This window comes from Bos grunniens, chromosome 1 (assembly GCF_055505025.1).
Source record: "Bos grunniens cultivar Pamir isolate PY7600 chromosome 1, Bosgru_T2T1.0, whole genome shotgun sequence".
Classification (NCBI taxonomy): Eukaryota; Metazoa; Chordata; class Mammalia; order Artiodactyla; family Bovidae; genus Bos; species Bos grunniens.
The window spans coordinates 100521349-100536463 of record NC_141165.1 but is presented as its reverse complement, the minus strand read 5'-3'; positions in this window follow the sequence as shown (position 1 = coordinate 100536463).

Sequence of the window (15115 nt, the reverse complement as noted above, 5' to 3'; positions counted from 1 at the left end):
GAAGATCTTTTTTGTGTAGTTCTTCTGTGTATTCTTGCCACCTCTTCTTAATATCTTTTGCTTCTGCTAGGTCCATACCATTTCTGTCCTTTATTGTGCCCATCTTTGCATGAAATATGCCCTTGGTATCTCAAATTTTCTTTAAGAGATCTCTAGTCTCTCTTATTCTATTGTTTTCCTCTATTTCTTTGCATTGATCCCTGAGGAAGGCTTTCTTATCTCTCCTTGCTATTCTTTGGAACTCTGCATTCAAATGGGTATATCTTTCCTTTTCTCCTTTGCCCTTTGCTTCTCTTCTTTTCACAGCTATTTGTAAGGCCTCCTCAGACAACAATTTGCCTTTTTGCATTTCTTTTTCTTGGGTATGGTCTTGATCCCTGCTTCCTGTACAATGTCACGAACCTCTGTCCATAGTTCTTCAGGCACTCTGTCTATCAGATCTAATCCCTTGAATCTATTTCTCACTTCCACTGTATGATCGTAAGGGATTTGATTTAGGTCATACCTGAATGGTCTAGTGGTTTTCCCTACTTTTTTCAATTTAAGTCTAAATATGGCAATAAGGAATTCATGATCTGAGTCACAGTTAGCTCCTGGTCTTGTTTTTTTGCTGACTGTATAGAGCTTCTCCATCTTGGGCTGCAAAGAATAAAATCAATTGGATTATTGACCATCTGGTGATGTCCATGTGTAGAGTCTTCTCTTGTGTTTTTGGAAGAGGGTGTTTGCTATGACCAGTGTTTTTTCTTGGCAAAACGTTATTAGCCTTTGCCCTGGTTAATTCTGTACTCCAAGGCCAAATTTGCCTGTTATTCAAGGTATTTCTTGACTTCCTACTTTTTCATTCCAGTCCCCTGTAATGAAAAGGACATCTTTTTTGAGTGTTAGTTCTAGAAAGTCTTGTAGGTCTTCATAGAACCGTTCAACTTCAGCTTCTTCAGTATTACTGGTCAGAGCATAGACTTGGATTACTGTGATATTGAATGGTTTGCTCTGGAAATGAACAGACATCATTCTGTCATTTCTGAGACTGCATCCAAGTACTGCATTTCAGACTCGTGTTGACCATGATGGCTGCTCCATTTCTTCTAAGGGATTCTTGCCCACAGTAGTGGATATAATGGTCATCTGAGTTAAATTCACCCATTCCAGTCCATTTTAGTTCATTGATTCCTAAAATGTCAATGTTCACTCTTGTCATCTCCTGTTTGCCCACTTCCAATTTGCCTTGATTCATGGACCTAACATTCCAGTTTCCTATGCACCCCATTCCAGTACTCTTGCCTGGAGAATCCCATGGATGGAGGAGCCTGGTGGGCTGCAGTCCATGGGGTCGCGGAGAGTCAGACACGACTGAGCGACTTCCCTTTCACTTTTCACTTTCATGCATTGGAGAAGGAAATGGCAACCCACTCCAGTGTTCTTGCCTGGAGAATCCCAGGGACGGGGGAGCCTGGTGGGCTGCCGTCTATGGGGTCGCACAGAGTCGGACACGATTGAAGTGACTTAGCAGTAGCAGTATGCAATATTGCTCTTTATAGCATCGGACTTTACTTCCATCACAAGTCACATTCACAACTGGGTGTTGTTTTTGCTTTGGCTCCATCTCTTCATTCTTTCTGGAGTTATTTCTCCACTGATCTCCAGTAGCATATTGGGCACCTACAGACCTGGGGAGTTCATCTTTCAGTGTCCTATCTTTTTGCCTTTTCATGCTATTCATGAGGTTCTCAAGGCAAGAATGCTGAAGTGGCTTGCCATTCCCTTCTCCAGTGGACCACATTTTGTCAGAGTCGCAGAAATGAACTTTGTTGGTTTCAAGACAACTGGCCTCTCCTCTGGTTAGGCAAGGGTGGAAGTGCCACAGCCCCACCCCTACTCCCTGGTAGAAGCCCTCCATGCCAGGGGTTTAGAATCTTGCTCATGTTAGATGGATGACTTGGCCCCACCTCTGACATGCTAAGCTCATCTTGAGGCCAAAGTCTGAAGCACTGCAAGTATTTTCATGTGGTGCATTGGTGTGTTGAGTTGTGTGCTTCCCACAATTACTACGGAATCCAATGGGGAGATGTCTCTCCTCCCATCAGGTCACTGCACACTATCTGCTCACCAGCCAGTGGGCAGACACCTGCCTCGCTTCCCTCAGCAAAAGGATCTTTGTTCCTGGGAAAGAAAAGAAATCCCTTCACTCTCTTTGAAAGCTGTTTCAAGCACCAACCTACATCTGGCCATTGGGATTGTCTTTGGCCATGTGTTCTGGCAGTTGAAGGGATTTTTGCACCAGAACTTCCATCCCAATAAAAGCAAAAGGAGATGAATGAAAACTCATTCACCAAGACGTTACCCTGTACCCCAGCTGCCTTTGCTATTACCTCTCAAAACCAATGGTTTATCTAGTGTTTTGACTCCTGGAGATGATAATTTTCTCTCCAATATTTAATCAAGAAAAATTTCAGAATATAGTTGAAAGAAATCTGTAGTGTAAATGCATATAACCACATCTAGATTCCAACATTGGTATTTTTTATACTTGCTTTATCATTTATCTGTCCACTTGGAGGGAATTGTTTTTAAACAAGCCCTGTCTTAATACAATGAACACATTTTCTGTAATAATCATGAAATAAAATGAATAATAATATCTAGAAAACAGAGTGAAAAGGTTTATTGGATTTTGTGTAATTTTGCTAGCAAAAATAAAATTAACAAAATAAATATTGCATACAAAATATTATATATAAAATATTATACCTTGCAGCTCACATTCAGTTCCCACTCTTGCTTTACATTTTAAATATAAATTAATTTTGAATGATCACATGAAATTAGCAGATGTGAAATAGTTGCAATTGTTTCTTCATCTTTACAATCATCATTCTATTATTGCTTATTTGAATATTCTCTCTAAGTGCAGGAATTCGTAGTCCCACAGAGGTTTTTGGAAGCAGGAATTCTGCCCCAGTCAGTCAGTCAGTTCAGTCGCTCAGTAGTGTCTGACTCTTTGTGACCCCATGGACTGCAGCATGCCAGGCTTCCCTGTTCATCACCAACTCCCAGAGCTTGCTCAGACTCAAGCCCATCGAGTGGTGATGCCATCCAACCATCTCATCTTCCTTCGTCTCCTTCTCCTCCTGCCTTCCATCTTTCCCAGCATCAGGGTCTTTTCCAGTGAGTCAGTTCTTCCCATCAGGTGGCCAAAGTACCGGAGTTTCAGCTTCAACATCAGTCCTTCCAATGAATATTCAGGACTGAAATGCTGAAATGCAAAAATTCTGCGCCAGGTGAGTTCAAGTGATTCCAAACTGTTAGAAACTTACTTTCAAAATGAACATGTTCAATAGAGTCCTTTTGTGTTTGAGGTCAACTATACAAATGGGTAGAGAATTTGCCTGCAGTGGAGACCCATTGATTCCTGGGTCAGGAAGATCCCCTAGATAAGGAAATAGCAACTCACTCCAGTATTCTCGTCTGGAGAGTCTCGTGGACAGTGGAGCCTGGCAGGCTATATAGTCCATGGGGTCGCAAAGAGTGGGACAAGACTGAGTGACTAACACGTTCACTTTCACACAAATGGGAGTTCTTCAAATTAACTTCTATATAACATTCCTTATTTATTAAATAATGAATAATAAAAATGTGCCATTTGAAGCTTATATATATATTATTAAAACTTAATTGTAATGGAAGCAATTGTTTAGAATTTACAACAAAGATTTTTTTTTCAGAGAAGAATATTTTTATCACTGACATTATTCAGAACTGTTGGCAAATAGAGATTTAAAAAATCAGCCTGTAGTTGGTTTCATGATTGTTTTAAAATTCTATACATATAGTGCAACCTCCTATGATTTGCTGCCCCTTCCCATTCTTGGTGTTTCAAACACATAGTTGAAAGAATTCTATTCAAAGAGAATGGTGTAATAGGGGGAAGAGATTTCAGAATAGAACTTGGCTCAATTCCAGATTGAATAAAGACAGCTGGTTGTTGTTGCTGTTTATTGCTGTCATGTTGGACTCTTTGCAACGCCATAGATGGTACCCCTCCAGGCTCCTCTGTCCTTGAGATTTTTCAGGCAAGAATACTGGAGTACATTGCCATTTCCTTCTCCAGGGAATCTTCCTGACCCAGGGATACAACTTGAGTTTCCAGCATTGGCAGGTGGATTCTTTACCGCTGAGACACCAGAAAAGCCCCAAAGATTGCAAATGTATAGGGTGAGGGTATCAATGGATAGAAAACTACTAAGAAGAAACCTCAAATGTCAAGGGATTCTTACTAAAGGCAGGCCAAAGATTGAGATTCTCTACATCAAAGGTAGAGATTGAGGAACTTAATCAGCTATCAGGGGTAATCAGATATCAAGGTAGTGGGATTTTCTCCATGTTGATAGCAGGATTCTTTCTACATTTGGGCAGGCAGATGAGATAAGGATCCCAGAATGAGGCCTGGCCATAAAGAGGGCTCAGAAGAGACTGTCTAAAGTTTGATTCTCAAGGAGAGGGTCTTTTCAGTGGCCACTGCCCAGCACATATATTTTACTTATATTTGTGAAATGAGTAGTTCTAAAAATATAGGAAATAAATACAAAAAGGACAGGCAATTAAAAAGGACTTCAATTTAAAATTCCCTGTCTTACCATTATAAAGCTTAAAGCATTCTTAGTCATTTTATCACTGCTAGTAATAAATAAAAAAGCCAGGAAGCAAATGTGTACAACATGACATAATTCGTTTGTCAGGCTTTACTTAGCTATCTTCCACCCCTTTCAGTAGGCAGTTTCTCACTTGCTTTCTGATGACTGTCCCCTGAATGATGCAGAGTTGTGTCCAGATCAGCAGAGCAGTGCTTCCCCTTTAAAGGGTGATTGATCAACTTTCCACTGATGCCCAGTGCCCAGAGGGAAGCATGCCTGTCTCACAGGGACAAGGGGAGCAATGTGTGAGCCTTATTCAACCCTCAAAATTGCAGCTTTACCTTGAATCTAATTCAGGTTGACCTGGGGAAGAATAGGAGAAATGGAAACAGGGGACTTTCATCAGCAAGGGCCTGGGTTTTCTGAGGACTGCAAGAGGAGAGGGGGTAAAAAAGGAAACCAAAAAACCTCTTGAACAGGGATTTTTAGAGAGTGTAGCTAGAAAGCTGAGAGCATAATTAGAAAGTGAGGCTTCTGGAGTTGGCATGAGATACCAGCCAAAAAAATGGGTCTGTGTGTGGGTGGGGAGGAATTTTTAAAAAATATTTATTTATTTGGCTGCATTGGATCTTAGTTGGGGCACTTGGAATCTTTAGTTGCTGTATGCAAAATAAATTCTTAGTTGTGGCATGTGGGATCTAGTTCCTGAGCCCCCTGCACTGGGAGGGTGAGTCTTAGCCACTAGACCACCAGGGAAGTCTCTCTCTCTTTTTTTTTAATTGAGGCAAAACTGGCATGAAACATTATATAATTTCAGATGTACAACATTATAAATTGATATTTATATACATTACAAAAGGGGTTGTCCTCCTAAGTCTAATCACGACCCATCACCATACAATTGACCTCCTTTATGCATTTCACCCTTCTCTGGGCAGTGTGGGGATTTCTAAGAAGCAATGCTGAGGGTTAGAAGTTAGATTTCTTAATATTCCTTTGTAGATGCAGGCAAACATTTAAAAGACTTGTAAATATCTGGGGGTTGTTGGCCTGTATCCTCCTGAGGCAAACTTGCCTTGAGGCTGGGCTCTAGGAGGCCTGATTCAGAGTAACATGAAGAAGCCTTTAGTTTGGATTTGCGAAGCTCTCTGCTAGGTCCCTTTAACATTCACTATACAGCAATGAGGCAGCTTCAGTTTCTGAACTGGACCCGGTGGAGGTAAATTGATTCCGTCCCTCTAGCTAGCTTGAATATGGCAACCAGTTCTTCTCAAGCGGGGATGTAAGGGGCTGAAAAGCTGGCTCTGAGGCACCTCTGGATGTTCACCTGCAGAACATCTAAAAATGGACAAAGAAAACAGTCATATTTCATCCAAACCTGTTGATGTGAATGTAAGTACATTGTGAGAAACCTTCTCTGTTACTTGAATGCCATTTATTGTTGACCTTGTTAGTAAAATGAGACTGAGTCACTTTACAAAAATGAAGGAAACAATAATAAAATACTTAACCTTCCTTTGGTACTTAATGGACTTTACAAATATGAGCTTGTTTTAAAGTGCTATACTTGGTAATTGATTTGCAGCTGTTTTTCTAAAACTCCAGGGAAATTGTACTGATCTTTATACAAATTCCATTTTAAAATTTAATCAGGGCTAACTGAGACTGCCTGTAACGTGTTCCCGCACTTAAAGACCCAACTTTGGCCTTTTTAGTTCATCATGGCCTAGCAGTTCTCTATGTTTTCCTTTTTTACTTCTTGGGGGGTAAATTTTAAAGGAGCTTGACACCGTAGTCAACTCATCCTATAAGAGAATGTTTTCTTTTTAGAAACACCACCCTCAGTCCTACAGAACATCACATTAGATGAACTCTGGTCTAGTTCAATTTCACTGGGAGGCATGCAGGCTACATTTCACTCCAGGGGTTGACAAGAGTGTTTGGCACAAAGAATGAGGGAGCCATGAATAATTTAGAATGTTCTTGGCCACACATTATCCCATTAATTGGTAGCATTAAAGACTGGAAGACATGTACTTTGTAGGGAACAGTGAGAGAGAGTAAGAGAGAATGAGAAGACTCTTAGAGGAGAGCTCGAAAGAGGAATTATTTCTTTAACATTGGTGTTCCGCATTCTTGCCTTTAAAAGAATGTGTGGTTAAAAGTTATTTCATCATTGATGTTTAGTTACCTTGACATGTATAAATCTCTCCTTCAAAGAAGCTGAACTCTCACTTACATTATTAAAGAATTCACAGCATCAAATGACAGAGGGTAGAGGAGAAAAAAAAGAGGAAGGCAAAGAGGTAAATAATATACTTTCTTTTCCTGTTGCACACAACACTTTTTATGTCAGTGTGCTAAAACTGGTAATTTTTTAATCTAACATGAGTCTCCTATTTCATTCTTTATTTTTTGATCATTTTTTCATTTGTGATTGAGAAACTGAATTATTGTTCAGTCCAGTCACTGACTTCTAGAGCATGCCTGTGAGGTGATGGTAAAACAAGCACTTGACCCCTGTCCTTCATCACTATACAAATTGAAGGAGGAAAGGAACAGGCCGAGCTGACTCCATCTGGAAAAAGAAGGAAGCTCCATCTTACATTCCCAGTGAACTTTGGATTTTCAGTGAACTTTGGACTATGTGCCTGGTAGCCATGGAGATAACATAACCTACAGCAGAACAGGCCTCCCAGACAGATAAACACCAGATTCCATACCAAGATTTCCCATAGTCAGAAAGAATGCAATAATCCCCTATGTAGTCAATCACCTTTATAATCTTTATGGCACCCATTGGTGTAGGCTACAATGTATAACCAGCTGACCCTTCTGATTATGAATCATGGCTGTAACCTGATTGTATCTCCCTTTAACATTTTCCAGGCTAGGTTTAAGGAATTTGGGGATGGGATCTTGAGCACATACACTTCAGGTATATAAGGTTTTCACAAAAGTCGGTCAGGGTCCCTGACTAAAGAGGAAACTCTGCCTCGGACCTGCCAGTGTAATACACTGCACTCCACTATCCACTCTGTCCTTCTGAGTGAGTTTGCTTCCCAGAGCGTTTGGCTACAACAAAACAATAGAATCATTCTGAACTTTTCTCTTTACTGAAGCCAAACCCAGCCTCTGTACTTGGACAAAGAATTGATTTTCAGTGACAGTTTTTGGTGAAGTAGGAAAAAATAGCTTTATTGCTTTGTTAGTCAAAAGGAGCCACACTGGGCTAATGTCCTCAGAATTGTGTGTCCCAAACTGGAGGCGATAGTGAGAAATTTTATAGTAATGGTTCAAAGAGGTTATGACCAGTTTGTGGACCACCTTCTGATTGGTTGGTAGTGAGGTAAGTGGGAGTCAGCATCATTAACCTTCTGGTTCCAACCAGTCTGGGATTTACATGCTCGTGAGCAGCATACCATTAATTTCTCCTACCTGGTAGGGATTTCAGTATCTGCAAAATGGCTCAAAAATATTGTTATGTGTATCCCTTGATGGAGAACCAAGACTCTGACCCAAGGCTGGACTATTGTTCCTCCCGTGTCTCTGCATCCACCCTTCCCTAGTTAGCAACAGTTTGAACCTGCTTGTTGGAACTCAGGAAAGGTAATGGAGGCTGAATGAAGCCCATTTCCTGTAATCAAGAAATTGGGGACACAGAACAGCTTTTGTGTCCAGGAACCCCATAGGATCCTGCTTGGTTTCATGACCACCGGTTCATGAAGCCGTAATTAGGAAATCAATTCATTTCTCTGAGGAACTCACTTCTATTCTTACTGTCAATCCTGCCTCAGCCTAGAAGACACTGATCGTGCGAGGAAAACTATATATATTGCAAACACACACATCCCCAGAGATGTGGACTCATGAATCAACCCACATAGAATCCTAACTGTCTGCCCTTTAGGTCCTCTAGTCTTCACTACATAAAATTCAGGTCTATCCTCTCTAACATCTATTTAGCAGAGTTGGAGAGTTGAGGGGAGAACCTGGATACAATTTCACTGGATTTCATATACTGTCTGTTTTTTTTTTTCTGATTGGTCTTAATTGTGTGATTCAGTGCAAGTAGTTGCTTGTGTAAATCATTTGATTTATGCAGGCCTTTTAGCACTAATTTTCTCCTGACTGAGTGGTTGTATTTAAGCCCTAGACTACTTCTAATTGTTAACTCATCTTTCATTCTTTTGAAGATATCCAATATCTCAGTTCAGGTGGTCAGTGCCCCAGGGAAGTTGCCAGGGAGACGACCACCAAGAAAACCCATCGCCAGAGCCAAACCCAAGAAGCAACTCAAGAAGAAAGCTCCCTTTTGGAACGTCCAAAACAAAATCATTCTCTTCACAGTATTTTTATTCATCCTAGCAGTCATAGCCTGGACGCTGCTGTGGCTCTACATCGGTGAGTTGAAATCCCTGGTACCTTTGGTGTTAGGGCTTGCCCTGAGGGTTCTATTGGCAGTGCGGGTCCCATCTGCCCCTGGGTGTTACTGATAGAATTTTCTTACTTCTCAGACTGAAAGCCATTTTCAAAACTGTTGAGGTTTTAAGGAAGAAGCCAGAATTGTCTTTCCCATTTCTTATTTTACCACCACTGCTTTCTTCCCAGAGGAGCAGAGATGCCAGAATGAGAAAACTGAGGAAAATGCTTGGGAGCTTTTGACTGGTTCAGAAATGTAATGCATCTTTAGCTGTGAAAAATGAATGGAATGCTAAGCTGTTTTATTTCCTCATCCATCCGCTCAGGCCTGTTGCTAGGCAACTTCATGCTTCCAGCTCCCTGCACTTCAGTTTATTGCACCTTTCTCTTCTTTGTTTTTATGTTGTTTATCCAGTTGATTATGTTTTTGTCAATCTTACTGATGGTTTTGGATGGGAGTAATAACTAAGTTCTTCCTTAGAGAGTAGTTACCCAAGCAGCTCAGTAACTACAGCATTTATTGATTTATGCTGGACTTCCCACCCTACACATTATTATATTTAATGCAAGATACTCTCAAGGATATTAAAATTTGATTGGAAAACTAGATTATAGGCAAAGAATTAATGAATATTCTTGAGCAGTTCAGGTCAATTATATATAGAAATTGATCCCTATGATTTTTGTGGCACGACGTAAGATATCAGGCACACCAAGATGCATCTCCTATTTTTAAAAAGCTCAGAGATGCATTTTCTACTTTCAAAAAACTCACAGCTCAGTGCTGGAGAGGGAGTGAGGATTGATTTTTCTTTTTTCCTTAAGCAATTACTTTGCCATCACAGAAGGGAGGCATTGAACAACCTGTTCAGGGATCGAGTCTAGATAAGGCTTCATGAAGTGGCTTCTGAAAATTCATTTGATACAACTTGGGAGTGCCCACTATGAGCTGGACCCTGTAAAAGGCATGGAACAGAGTGGTAGACAGGAAAGAATCTGTCTTTACAGACTAGCTGAGGCAGTCAAGTCAATGAGCAGTTAAGACAAACACAAAAGACACACAGCCCCATCCCAGAGCAAACCAACTTAGTTCCCATCAGTTCTCTGCCAGCCCTAAACTGATGTATTTGCATTGCCTAAGAGTCGGACACAACTGAGCGACTTCACTTTCACTTTTCACTTTCATGCATTGGAGAAGGCAATGGCAACCCACTCCAGTGTTCTTGCCTGGAGAATCCCAGGGACAGGGGAGCCTGGTGGGCTGCCGTCTATGGTGTCGCACAGAGTCGGACATGACTGAAGTGACTTAGCAGCAGCAGCAGCACATTCGTATAAAGTTTTGGGATGTCACTATGATGAGGTAATTTGTTTGTTGTCTAAACATCAGAGAAGGGCATTTCAGAAAGACAGGCTAGTATGAGGAAAGGAAAACAGGTATGAATAAGAGAATTGTTTCACAAACAACAGAGGTTAGTTTTGATACATGAAATTTGAGCATGGAGGGTGGCCTTGAAAAATATTAAAAAACAAAAATTCAACCAAGTAAATCTAGTGATATAACTGGCTTTACGCAGTTGCTCATGAATCATAGCATCCCATCTATTAATAGTTAATAAAATAGTAAATGGTAAATACTAGCAAGAAATCCCATGGACAGAGGAGCCTGGTAGGCTGCAGTCCATGAGGTCCCGAAGAGTTGGACACAACTGAGCGACTTCACTTTCACTTTTCACTTGCATGCATTGGAGAAGGCAATGGCAACCCACTCCAGTGTTCTTGCCTGGAGAATCCCAGGGACAGGGGAGCCTGGTGGGCTGCCGTCTATGGGGTTGCACAGAGTCGGACACGACTGAAGCGACTTAGCAGCAGCAGCAGCAAGAAAAAGTAAATAATAGCAAATAAATCAATAAATACTATTTTATTTAATAGTAAATAAAAACCTTGGAGCTGATGAACAAAATGGAAGCTTTTATAGGTAGAAGGAGGGTGGGGTAAGGAAGCTATTAGCAGAAGAAAAGACAGGATTGTTTCTGGGTAGGCCCTCAGATCTTGGGGGAGCGGGGGTCTTTATCATAAAGTTTGCCTCTCTAGTGTTGATCAGGAAATTTCAAATTGTCTGTTTAAAGGTCACATTCCCGGGGGAGAGTGAAACTGCAATTAAGCCTTTTTCTTTAGAATTTTATTTATTTATTATTTTTAATTTATTTTTTGGTTGTGCTGGGTCTCTGTTCCTTTGTGCAGGCTTTCTCTTGTGCGTGGGGGAAGGGGGCTTCTCATTGTGGTGGCTTCTCATCGCTGCAGAGCACAGGCTCCAGGGTGCATGGGCTTTAGTAGTGGTGGTGCATGGGCAGGGCATGTGCATCTTCCCAGACCAGGGATCAAGCCTGTGTCCCCTGCACTGTCAGTCAGATTCTCATCCACTGCACCCCTAGAGAAGTTCTGCAATTAAGTCTTAATTTGCAATCATGGGGGCAAAAGACTCCATTTGGGGCTTGTGATTTTTTTTTTTTTGGATGCACCTTGAGGCTTGTGAGATTTTATTTCCAGAGTCCAAACTCTGTCCATTAGCAGTGAGAGCATGTAGTCCTAACCACTGGAGCAACAGGAAATTTCCATGTGATTTTTTTTTTTAAACAGAAATGAGGTAGACAGCTCATCTGGAATACCATTTGTTGTTGAATGCAAGCTTGCCCAATGCACCGTGAATAAACCAAATAAACCATAATATTGGACGTTGGAGCAGAGAAAGGTTTATTGCAGGGCTCAGCAAGGAGAATGGGTGACTTATGCTCTAAACTCCCTGATGGTTTGCAGGGAGAAGTTATTACAGGTAAAATCTGGAGTGAGGACTGCGGGGTATACAACTATCTTCTAATTGGTTGGTTAGCTAACAGGGTGGTATTTAAGGATTATTGTGCTTAGCCTGAAGTTACCATCCTCCATCTGTATGGGTGGCTCCTGCAGAAGAACCAGGATCCTGGACTATAGTTTCTTGATCGTTCCTTTGTTTCTGCATTCCTTTACTTCCCTGATTTTTTATGAATAAGAAAACAGGGAACACAGAAAGGCTTTTGTGCCTAGGAGGGCCCCACAGGGTCCTGCGCAGTTTCACAAGCAGGGATTGTATGTTGACCTGAGCAGAAGAGATAGATAAATGTAAGCTGGCTAAACTGAACTCTCTTGCATTGTTTATCCCTCGAATACCTACGGATAGAAGGATGTGTGTGAGCTTCCAGGTGGTCAGAGCTTTCATTTTAATTTTAAGAATCTGCAACAGAAAAAAAAAAAAAGAAACACCTAAGAAGGACTTTCTTGGTAAAATCAGAGACAGAAACAAATGTTTCTTTATACAAGAGGCTTAATGAGGCAAAGCGGTGTGTCCAAGGTTACATAACTGTTGTTGAACCCAAGTTCATGTGCCCAACTCACAATGAAGCCAAGCAAATTGCAATGTCAGAATTTGGAGCAAGAAAGGTTTATTTTATGAGCCAAGCAAAGAGAATGGGCAGCTCTTGCTCAATAGATGCTAACTCCCTGATGGTCTTCAAGGAAGAGTTTTTAAAGGAAAATTTTGTGAATGTGGGCTGAGGGGTGTGTGACTTTCTTCTGATGGTTGGTGGTGAGATAACAGGATGGCATGTGAGAAATCTCAACCTTCTGGTTCAATCTGTTTCAATCTCAGCCTTCTGGTTCAAGCCAGTCTGTAGTCCACATGTTCGTGCTTAGCCTGAATTCACCATTTTCCACCTGTTTGGGGGCCTTAGTTCCTATCAGTTCCTATAGAAGAACTCAAAGATATAGACCAGATTGTGATTGTTAGGCAGTAAGAATAGGAAAAAGGAGTCCAGAATGGCAGTGGCTAAAAGACAAGGAAAGGAAAAGCCCTCGAAAATAGAACAAAGGAAGGTCTGAGGACCAGAGTGAGGACCTCAGGTAGAGCAAATAGCACTCCTGGCTAGCCCAATTTACATAGGCCAAGTCCAGGGGGAAGAGAAAAAACGTATAAAAAGAGGAGCCAAAGGGCCAGGGCTCTCTCTCTGTCTGTCTCTCTCTCTTCTCTTTGTGTCTTTTGGGTCGGCGAGCCCTCATGCCTCGAGGATGTATTTTCCTTTATTTTCTAATAAAACTGAGCTGTGACACTGGCCCGTCCGAGGGCTGTGACACTGGCCTGCCCGAGGGCTGTAACGCCAGTCCATCACTTCAAATTTTTGTTGTGATGAGACAGAACTGAAGAAATTACACACTCCCCCGACATGATGTGTATCCCTTGAGGAGGAACTAGGTCTCTGCTTTATCACTGAACTATTTGTTTCATGACCACATTTCCTTTATTTCTGCATTCCTTCATTTCTAACTACTAACTATTTGAATCTATCTTTTGTAACTCAGGGAAGGTCTGGGAGGATGAATCCTTTTTCCTACAAAAAAGAAATGGGGAAAACAGAAAGGCTTCTATACCCAGGAGGGTCCCACAGGGTCCTGCTCTGTTTCAGTTCCCTCTTTTCTTTGAGGTGAATAGTTGTAGGACAAGAAAAGGAAGAGTTTGGGGCAGGAAGGTTAGTCCTAAACTTGGCAGAGGAATTCAGTTTTAGGAGGCTCAGCTTCATAACTTGAAAGAACAAATTTAGGACAGGAGCTCAGGTCTCTGGCCCCTCCCCCACCCTCCACAGCCTCACCACATGGCTAACGTGACCCCTGAATGGATCACACAGGGAGGTGGCTCCCCCACCTTCACACAGGTTGCGCCTTCTTTTATTTTTTCCTTTTAATATTTGTTCCGCTGTGTCTGGTCTCAGCTGTGGCATGCATGGTGATCTTTGTTGCATCATTCCAGACCTTCCATTGCGGCACACAGACTCTCTAGTTGTGGTGTGCTGGCTCAGTGGTTGTGGCACATGGGCACGTGGAATTCTAGTTCCCTGACCAGGGATTGAACCTGTGTCCTCTGCATTGCAAGGCAGATTTTTAACCACTGGACCACCAAGGAAATCCTGGTTGCACCTTCTTTTAATTCAGCCATCACTTATTTAGCATTTCCAGGTGCTAGGCATGTACTAAGAGAGACTATTTCTTTTCCTCTCCCCTTCCTTCCCACCGACATTTATTGGGCTTGAAATCTAAGTCAGGCACTCACTACCCTATGTTAGGGGCTGAGGGACAAAAAAATTTACTGTTCATTTAGAAAGGCAGAAATGCAGACAAAAGTTCTGATACCATGGGACATGTGTCTCAGGAAAGAAATTTACCATGGCCGTGAGAGCCTGGGGGTGATGCCTCATAGCAATAAAACCTTGTAACAAAAAGGAACATTTGAAAAGAGAGTCCCTCATCTCCCTAGGCTATTCTCAGGGACCTGAAGGCATCTCAAACATGGCAATATGCTTGTCTGTCTTGGCAGCAGTTTCTGGCCCAAATGATACCCAGTCCTGTGGTCCTCCTTGGACAGAATTTTTGAGCAGGAGTTATCTGACACTGGACTGAGGACCACACTTTGTGAATAAGCTCTCCATGCATTTCTCAGAGCTAAAGATCGGCCCAGCACCCGGGGCATCATCCACAAAAGTCAGAAAGGGGATGAGAGACTTGGGGCTGAGTGGAGGTCAGCTGGGGGAGTCCTTCCCTCTTCACCCACTGTGCTCATGACACTCCAGAGCTTGGCAGTGTACATTTCTTACCTCCTCACCTGCCACAGATGCGAGACTTGTGAACATTGTTTATGCTCTATGTTTCTGGCCCCTTAGTGACTCTGAAAGTGAGAGTTGCTCAGTCCTGTTGGGACTAAACAGTCTATGTAATTTTCTAGGCCAGAATACTGGAGGGGGTAGCTTTTCCCTTCTCCAGGGGATCTCCCCAACCCAAGGATCGAACCCAGGTCTCCTGCATTGCAGATGGATTCTTTACCAGCTGAGCCACAAGGGAAGCCCAAGAATACTGGAGGGGGTAGCCTATCCCTTCTCCAGTGGATCTTCCCGACCCAGGAATTGAATCAGGGTCTTCTGTATTGCAAGCGGACTCTACCAACTGAGCTATCAAAAATCCTTATTTAGTGACTCCAGGAC